Here is a 9,742-nt window from a genome sequence, read left to right on the forward strand (position 1 = left end):
TCTTTTGAATTAAAAATAAAATTCTTTATGCATCTTTCTATGCATAAAATCAAAATTGATGAGAATAACACTTTTGGGTTAAAATAATTTCTTTATGCATCTTTCAACGCATAAATTGAATTTAGTAGGAATTACACTTTTAGAATAAAAGAATTTCTCTTTTGCATCTAATTTGTGCACAAAATCCAATTATGATGAAAATCTCACTTTTAATATAAAAAAATCTTTTATGCATACAAATCATTTATGATGAAAATCATTCTTTTGATATAAAAGAATTTCTTTTATGCATCTAATTTATGCATAAAATCCTTTATGATGAAAATCACACTTTTAATATAAAACAAAATTCTTTTATGCATCTACTTATGCATAAAAATCAATTATGATGAAAATTACACTTTTATAAATAAATATTTCTAGTATACATTTTTCTATGTCTAGAATGAAAATAACCCTTTAAGAATACTCATACGATGGGGATTACTCTTTTTAACATAAAATTTAATTACTAGATCCTCTTTTTCTTAATTCATCAATTATGCATAACATAAAAATCAATTTCTCCATGATTACAATGAAATTTTTTCAATTAATCTAGGATGATAATTCCTAGAATATGGTAGGAAGTCCTCTTTTCATGCTTTGAATGAAATTATTTTATGTGTAATTTTTACAAAAATTTTGCCATAGCTCCGCTGTTATGACTGATAAATCTCAATTATTTTAAAGGATAAAGCTTATCATTAAGGGAATGACTAGAATGATCCCTAATTGGATCATTAATCCATAATGGATTGAATCATCAATATTCATGAAATACATAAACTAAAAGTATAGAAAAAAGTCATTAATTTGGTCTCAAGCATAGATTAATCTTGGATTAAGGAAAAGCTTTATGAAAAGCTTCATTTGGATTGAGAATAGGTCATGAGAATGACCATTCTTTGAGTGAGAGAGAGAAATTACATAAAAACCATTAAAATTAAGCATAAATAAAAATTTATGTAATTCTTTACTACCATTCATCAATTAACTTCAATAGCATTCAAAAACCATTCCAATTAAGCTTCTCAAGCTTGAGAGGGGTTGAGAAGAGAGAAACATTGAGAATTTATAGAAAAGTTCAAAATTCACCATTTACCTTACAAATTGCTTGATTCTTTGTTCACGGTAGAGGCCCCCAACCAATCAATTGGTTTGGTGTGCTGATGGAGTCACCAATGGAGATTGAAGAACTCCAATTTCTTCAATTTGGAGAGAATTTTAGAGAATAGTAAAAATTAGCATTATTTCAGCATAATTTTAGCATAGTATAATTCTCCTATTTTTCTACAAAGACTCAGGTTCTATTTATAGGAGAGGGAGGCTCTAACCAAGACCAACTGATTTCTAGAATTTTCTAGATTTCAGTTTGGTTGAATTTGGACTAGATTTGGACCTAGTTTGGTTCCTTTTTGATTCAGTTTGATCCAAGAGATAGGAGAGATAAAAATATCACATTATTTTTGAGTTTAAAACTCATTCAAGCATGTGAAGTATGCACCTCCTTGAAGGGACTCCCCTTCCTTACATATGTGTCAAAATGGAATGATTATACCCAAAATATCTCATTTTTTTAGTAATACTCATAGTTTTTTACTAATAACCCTTGTACATAGTCAACTCTTCATCTTATGTGAGCATTTACTCATTTTTGGGTAATTTCTTTTACAAATTGGATTTATCTCCTCCCCACACATGGATTGATCTTATTGGCCCATAGCAACCTTAATTTAAAATTTCGAAAAAAAATCTTGACCCTCAGGATAATGCCTCTTGAGCAGATTATACTTGATTTCTAATGCACCTTCTGGAAATCTTTTTGAACTTCTGTTTCAAGGGAACTTATATTAATAGGATGAGAATTTTTTCTATCCAAAAATATTCAAAATCTAAATAATCTCTCTCTAGAACATTGAGGAAACTTACAAGGAAGGGGAGTATGTTAACCACATATTGGTTAACACATTCCTATGACAATTATGTCCACACACTTATGTAATGGGTGCCCGTGCTTTATTATAACTCCCATCATTTGATGAGGGAAATGCCCTAAAGATTCTCCCAAGTATTGAGCTTCGATGGATAGACAAAAGGATCTTGGTCAATTGGCCAAACCATAGAGAAAAGCCTTGTAACTATGTTTTGGCTGCCCACCACGAGTCACTTACTCCCGGGCAGCCTAGTGGAAAAAGGCCAATTTCTCTTGTTTGTAACTCATTCTCCCATTTGTGAAATAGAAGTGGATGTTCTCTCTCTCCCTATCTCTTATAACACTAATCTAGCATGTGTGGTGTGCTTAGGGTTAGGTTTGGGAGTGCTAATCACTTGTTCCCTCTTGATTCCTCTCCCTCCCTCTTGCTTGAGTGATTATGCTACCAACACAATCCTCTTCCACGGAGATCCCACACGATCTCCGCGAGAGATCTTTGCATCACTCATTGGATTACAGCAACCACCTCAGTGTGACAATGAGTGTGGGAGGATGGTGGTGAGATGAGCGGCTATGGTGGAGCTCTTGACCCATGCTCGAGCTTGGCAGATAGGTAACTTCCTATGACAAGTTAGGGTAGGGTTTCCTTAACACTAACAAATTTCTTAATCTCCTAGGCCAACCATGGCAAGGATAGCCTCAAGGGAAACCTGATGGTACTCCGCAACTCCAAAAACCTCTTCTATGCCCTAGAAGAGACATGGTTTGGTGTGCTATCTATCAAAGAAATCATACAAGTAAGGAGTGTCCAATGTTAAGACCTAAACCACAACAGTATTGTGCTCATTCCTAAAGGTACGAGAGTCACAACACTGCTCATTGTTGGTACCAAGGTAACAAGCATTCTGTAGTACCTGCCTTCAGGAGGCAAGTCCTAACCTTACCCACCCAGTGCAGCAAATAACCAACGACAGCCACAAAACCAAGTGCCAAAAAACTTTACCCAAAAGAAATGTATAGACAACCACAAATGCCATTGCCACCTCTGGTATTACCACCTTAACCAGTTCCTCCTAGGAGGACAACACTAGTACAACAATACTCGGTAATGTTACTTGTAGACATAGAGAGTCCAGAGAAGGAGACCTACAAGTCATATAACTCACATGATACATACAATCAATATGGTCCATATGGGCATTCAAAACTGACTCAAGAGGTTGACTACACTCTTTGTTTGAAGCTATTATACAACAAAGAGATTATGAGATCTCAATAATATGGTATGCAGAGGCCACCTCTTCAATGTTTTCATTGCAAGGGTTTGCACCATATTGTTAAGTGTCTACACAATGCTCATCGTTTGGTAGTTGGCACTAACATATCTTTGCTAGAGATTCTATAGCTAGACTACACCGACTAGTCCACACCTACCTACTCCACTTATCATGTTCACATTATGGCCTGCATGTACATAGTAATTTAGTACTTATGTTGTGTTTTCCTTATCTTTTGTTAGAATCCTTTTTGTTGTGAAGAAGAAGAAGAAAAATTTTCAGCCTGTCATCTTGTGTCTTCTCTTATAGGGTTTGTGTGTGTGTGTGTGTGTGTGTGTGTGTGTGTGTGTGTGTGTGTGTGTGTGTGTGTGTGTGTGTGTGCGTGCACACTTGCAAGAGCTCAAGATCCCTTCTCCCCTACATCTTTACATGGTATCAGATCTTGGTTCATGCTAAGAAGTTGAGCGAAAAGCAAGACAAGTACAAGAAGTACGAGGGTAAGAGCTTCATCTACTCTTCCCCCTTTTTGTGTTGGCTACTACACCCTTGTGGGAGCCCTTCTTCTGGAGGCATGGGAAAATGAACTCCGATTTGATGAGCTTTATTCCCAAGAATGGAGCTGCAAGGGGCAACTATATTGTCCTTTGGACCAAAAACGTGTTTTGGGTGCGTCTTTACCTCAATTTTTCAGTTCGCAGAGCAGGCGCTCACGTGCACTACGGGTAAGTTTCAATTTTTCAGTTCGCAGAGTAGGCGCTTGCGTGCACTACGGGTAAGTTTCGATTCTCTGTAGATTTCTATTTTTGGAACTATAGGAAGGGCAATTGGTTGTGCAGACGCTGTTTGAACTGCAAAGAGGTCTTATAGTTGCCATTGGGTTTATGTATGCAAATTGAGATTAGAGGTTATGACAATTTGGACGTAGTATAGTACCGCTGAGAATACAAGAGTTTGTGGATGTGATAAACAGGAGTACTATTTTTGGTGAGTTTGTGTTGTAAATAAGATGTCAAATGATGGAATTAATCAGATTGTTACACAGAATCTTGACAAAAACAACTTCCATGCTTCATTAGGAAGTGAATGGGGTCTTCTTGGGCCCTTTAATTTGCCCAAGCCTAATCAAGGTGATTAAGGAATAGCCAAATGGGGGGTTGCCATGTGGACTGAAATGTTGGGTTTGTAAGAGAGGTGTAAGAGTGGTCAAAGGGTGCAATTTTCCCCCCAAAAAGGGGGGAGGCAATTTTACAATTTTCGGACCTCCATAACTTCTACATACAAGCTTTGATTTGAGCGGAGATTATAGATCGTGATCTACGCATCAAGAGCTTTCCATAGATATGTTACATGATATGGTTTTGTCCGCTAGATTTTAAATTCTATTTTCCCCCCAAAATTCAAATTCGAATAAAGAAGCCGTTTTGAAGCTTCTAATTAGAAAACGTTTCTTCTTAAGAGAAAAGGTTTGACTCCTTAAACTGCCAAATAAAAGGCCCCAAGAAGCCTTCCATTGAGGTCCTAATGGGAGGTTTAGATTGACAAATGTTTCGATTGGAAAAGGCTATTGGCACTACATTGAAGGTGAACATGAGGAGGCACCAGAGATACCAAAGATTAATCCAACTGCTATAGATGTAAGAGAATACAAGGATTGGAATCAAGGAGCAAGGGAAGTCATGTATTGGCTTTCTATTAGCATACAAGACACCATGATTAAGCAATTACAGAATGCCAAGTCACCCAAGGAGGCACGGGACACCTTGGTGAATTTATATGAAACTAACACCAATGTTGAGATATCGAGCTCATCTAGTGAGGCGGTGGGCCCCACACTTACACCATTGGCATGGTTGGTGAGATCATGGGTGATACGCGGGCAGTGGGATGACAGGCTGTGTGAGCCATTCTCGAGACTGGCATAGTTATAGCGCCAGCTCATTTAGTTGGGTTCACACTATAGAGCTAGTATATATTTGGTTGAGTACCTTTCATATGGTGTGTACTCTTATCTTTGTATATGGTATGTTGAGTGTTGTGTGAAGGAGAAGAAAATTTTCAACCTCTCACCTTGTGTGTTCTCTATTAGGGTTTTGTGAGTGTGTGTGTGCTTGCAAGAGCTCAAGCTCTCTTCTCCCCTACATATTTTCATGGTATCAGAGCCTGGTTCATGCTAAGGGCTGAGTTGCAAGCAAGAGAAGCACAGGAAGCGGTACGAGGGTAAGAGCTCCAACTACTCTTCCCTATTTGTGTTGGTGACTACACCCTTGTCGGGAGCTCTACGGGAGGCACCGGCAAACGATCTCTAATTGAGGAGCTTTCTTCGCGGGAGTAAAGCTATAGGGAAGCTATATCGTCCTATCGGACAGAGTTTTTGGGCTGAAAATGCATTGCAGGCACGTAAGGACCTCCATTTTTCAGAAAGCAGGCGATTTCGAGCACTGCGGGTAAGTCATCGATTCTCTGCAGAGAGCAGAACTCTGTTTTAAGAACTGCAGGAAGACAGATTGGCTGTGCAGACACTATGTGTGCTATAAGGAGGTCAACATTTGCCATTGGTGTATGTATGCACATTGAGGTCACTGGTTGTGACATTTGAGTGTACTACAGTACCGCTGCAAAAAATACAGGAGTTTGTGCAGGACAAACCAGAGTGCTGTTTCTGGTAAATTTGTGTGTCTGGCAAGATGTCAAATGATGGCATAAACCAGATTGGTGCTGAGAAGCTTAATAAGAACAACTTCCATGCTTCGAGGTTCAGGAGGCTGACGAATTTCTTGATGGGAAAGGGTTATTGGGACTACATAGAAGGTGAGCATGAAGAGGCACCAGAGATACCGGAGATCAATCCGACTATTGCAGATGTGAAAGAGTTCAAGGATTGGAACCAAGGAGCCAGAAAAGTTATGTATTGGCTCTCTACTATTAGTATACAAGACACCATGATTGGGCACATACAAGATGCCAAGTCCCCTAAGGAGACATGGGACGCCTTGGTAAAACTCTATGAAACAAATACCAAGGCACGCAAGATACAGCTGAAGAATGAACTTTATACTGTGGAGAAAAAGAGTATGTCTGTGAATGACTATGCATTGAAGAAGATAAAGGGTATTGTGGAATCCCTTGCATCTATTGGTGTTTCAGTAGTAGATGATGATGATAAGGTGGAAGTCCGTCTATGTGGTCTCAGGCCACAATACAAGGCATTCAAGACGTCTATTCAGACTCGGGAAAACATTCCCAATTTTATAGATTTGGTGTCTATGTTGATTATAGAAGAGAAGAGCTTGGGTGAAGACCAACAGTCTTCACAAAACAAAAACAGTTCAGAGCAACAGGCCTTCTACACAAGTTCAGGAAGAGGACGAGGTAGAGGAGGCCGTGGACGCGGTCAAGGAGGTGGCCAAATAGGTAATCAGAATTATGGCCAGCAGCAACAAAAACACTCCTAGAATTCATAACAACAACAACAACACGCAAGTGGAAGAGGCCAATTCAGAGGCAGGGAGAGTCAAAGAGGTCGTGGAAATTAGCAAAGGCAGTATAATGATACACGTGGATGCTTTTATTGTGGTGAGCCCGGACATGTGTAGGAAGATTGTTATATAAGAAGCAGGCTGACATGCAAAATGGAAAATCGAAGCAAAACAACTATGCATCCTCGAGCAGAAACAATGAGGATAATGAAAGGTTGTTTGTTATCCAGCATGTCGTTAATGCCATGTCTGAAAATGTTGAAGCAACAGATAAAGATGATGTGTGGTACGTTGATTCAGGTGCTTCGAACCACATGACAAGTCATGGGGAGTGGTTCAAGGAGATGAAAAACCTTGAAAGACCAGGTTTTGTGGAAACAGGGGATGACACTGCTAATCCAATTGCCCATGTTGGAGTTGTGCCATTGTCTATCCAGGATGGCAAAGTGAAGTACCTTGCATATGTACTTCATGTTCCAAACATAACAAAGAATATGGTTTCAGTTGGCTAGATGATTGAGCAAGGTTTGCACGTTCAGTTTAACCCTGATGGTTGTTATTTTGAAGACTTTAAGAACAAGTGCAGGTTGGTTGCAAAAGGCAACAAAGTGGGCAGAATGTTTACATTGAATGTAAACATGCCTGAAGTGAGTGCTGTGATGTTTGCAAATGGTTCAGAAATTGTTGCAGACACAGACATTTGGCATAAAAGAATTGGACATGTGAATGTGCAGAGAATGAAGTCTATGCAGACTAAAGGAATTGTGCTGTGACAAGGCTGCCAAAGTTTAAAGTTGAAGGTATGCAGAAAATATGTGAAGCATGCCAATTTGGAAAGCAAACAAAGCATGTATTTCCATGTAACAGAAATGTGAGCAAAAATGCACTAGATGTTGTGCATTCAAATGAATGGGGTCCTACGAAGGCCATGTCTATGGGAGGCTGCAGGTATTATGTGACATTTATTGATAACCACACAAGGAAAGTGTGGGTATATACTTCATGAAGGAGAAGGGTGAGGTGTTCACTCACTTTTAGAATTTCAGAGTTATGGTTGAAAAGCAAACAGGGAGATATGTAAAGTGCCTAAGGTCAAATGGAGGGGGAGAGTACTTCTCCAATGAGTTCTCTAAATTTTTGAAGAAAAATGGTATTCAGAGATAGTTTACATGCAAATACACTCCGCAGAAAAATGGAGTTGCTGAGCGAAAAAACAGGCACATTGCTGAGATTGCGCGAGCATTGATGGAAGAGAAGAATATGCCGCATAGCTATTGGGCCGAGGCTGTTTCTACAGTAGTTTACATCATGAACAGGACTCCAAGTGAAACCATACATAATGTAACTCCATAGGAGAGGTTTACTAGAAGAAAACAAATTTATCTCATCTAAAAGTTTTTGGATATGTGCATGTGTCAGATGAGCTGAGAACTAAGCTGGATCCAAAAGCTGAAAAATGTGTGTTTATTGGATATTCCCTTGAGTAAAAGGGATACATGTGTTATAACCCCTGCTACACGTGAGTTGAGGGTAAGCAGGGATGTTGTCTTTGATGAGATGATCAGCTCTGCTAGTATGCTGCTGAAAAAGAAGCTGTTGGGGCTGATGTGAGTGAAAATGTGGTTGCACAGAATGCAAGTCAACAATCACAGTCTTTGAGTGGACCAGGAGAGTCCTCAGCTAGTGGTTCAGTTGATAGACCATGGAGTGGCAGGCTACATCATAATACCAGACCTACAAATGTGATTAGTACATCACATAAAGGAAAAGAGAAAGTGGTTGAGCCCCTTGGTATACCTGACATTTTTGCAGGGCATTCTCATGTTGATGGAGAATCTAGTGGCTCAGAAATGAGCCTTGATGAGGAGCTTGGGATCCCAGCTATGAGAACACCTGGTGTAAAGCAGGCTATGAAAGCCATGAATGCAAAGCTGCGAAGATCTAGGAGAGTGAAAAATCTTGTGCAAAGGTTTACCTATGATGGTTATGTGGCACATCACTATGCATACATGGCAAAAGTTGTATAGGTTGTAGAGCCCACATGCATTGATGAGGCTGTTGGAAATGTGTGTTGGAAGAAAGCTATGGGGATGAGGAGATGGATGCACTATATGGAAATGAGACTTGGGATTTAGTGCAATTGCCTGAAGGCAAGAAAGCCATTACATGCAAGTGGGTGTACAAAGTAAAACATAACAGTGATGGAAGCATAAGCAAGTACAAGGCTAGATTGGTAGCCAAAGGATATGCGCAGACATATGGCATTGATTATGAGGAAACTTTCAGCCCAGTTTTGCCAAGATGGCAACGGTGAGAGTTGTGATAGCAGTGGTTGCATCAAAGCAATGGTCTTTACATCAGATAGATGTAAAGAATGCATTCTTGCATGGGGATTTGCACGAAGAGGTGTATATATTGTAGCCACCTGGTTATGAGGATGTGAGTCACCTCGAGCATGTTTGCAGGTTGAAGAAAGCCTTGTATGGCTTAAAACAAGCACCAAGAGCATGGTCTGACAAGATTTCTGAATATCTTATCACTATTGGCTTTCATGTAGCCAATGCAGATTTCTTGTTGTATGTGAGACAGTCATAGAGGGGTTGTGCTTGTTGTCATCTATGTAGATGACTTGATCATTACGGGGTTGATGTAAAGATCTTGCTTAGATAGAAGTTTGAGATGAAGGATCTGGGAAAGCTTAGATATTTCTTGGGCATTGAGGTGATTAGGTCACGAGATGGTATTGGATTACTACAGAGACACTATGGCTTGGACATGTTATCCAAGTATGGTATGACAGGCTGTAAGTCTATATCAGTGCCACTGGATCAGAATGGCAAGTTGAGTGCAGATTCAAGAGAGATTTTGGAGGATCCTACTATGTATAGCTGCATAGTAGGAAGCTTGATCTACATGACGATCACCAAGCTAGATTTGAGCTATGCTGTTGGGTTGGTGAGTCAGTTTATGCAGGTTCCTTGGAAGCCGCATTTGGATGCATTGAGATGCATACT

This window comes from Cibotium barometz, chromosome 23, assembly GCF_041138505.1.
Source record: "Cibotium barometz isolate CiBa-2024 chromosome 23, ASM4113850v1, whole genome shotgun sequence".
NCBI lineage: Eukaryota > Viridiplantae > Streptophyta > Polypodiopsida > Cyatheales > Cibotiaceae > Cibotium > Cibotium barometz.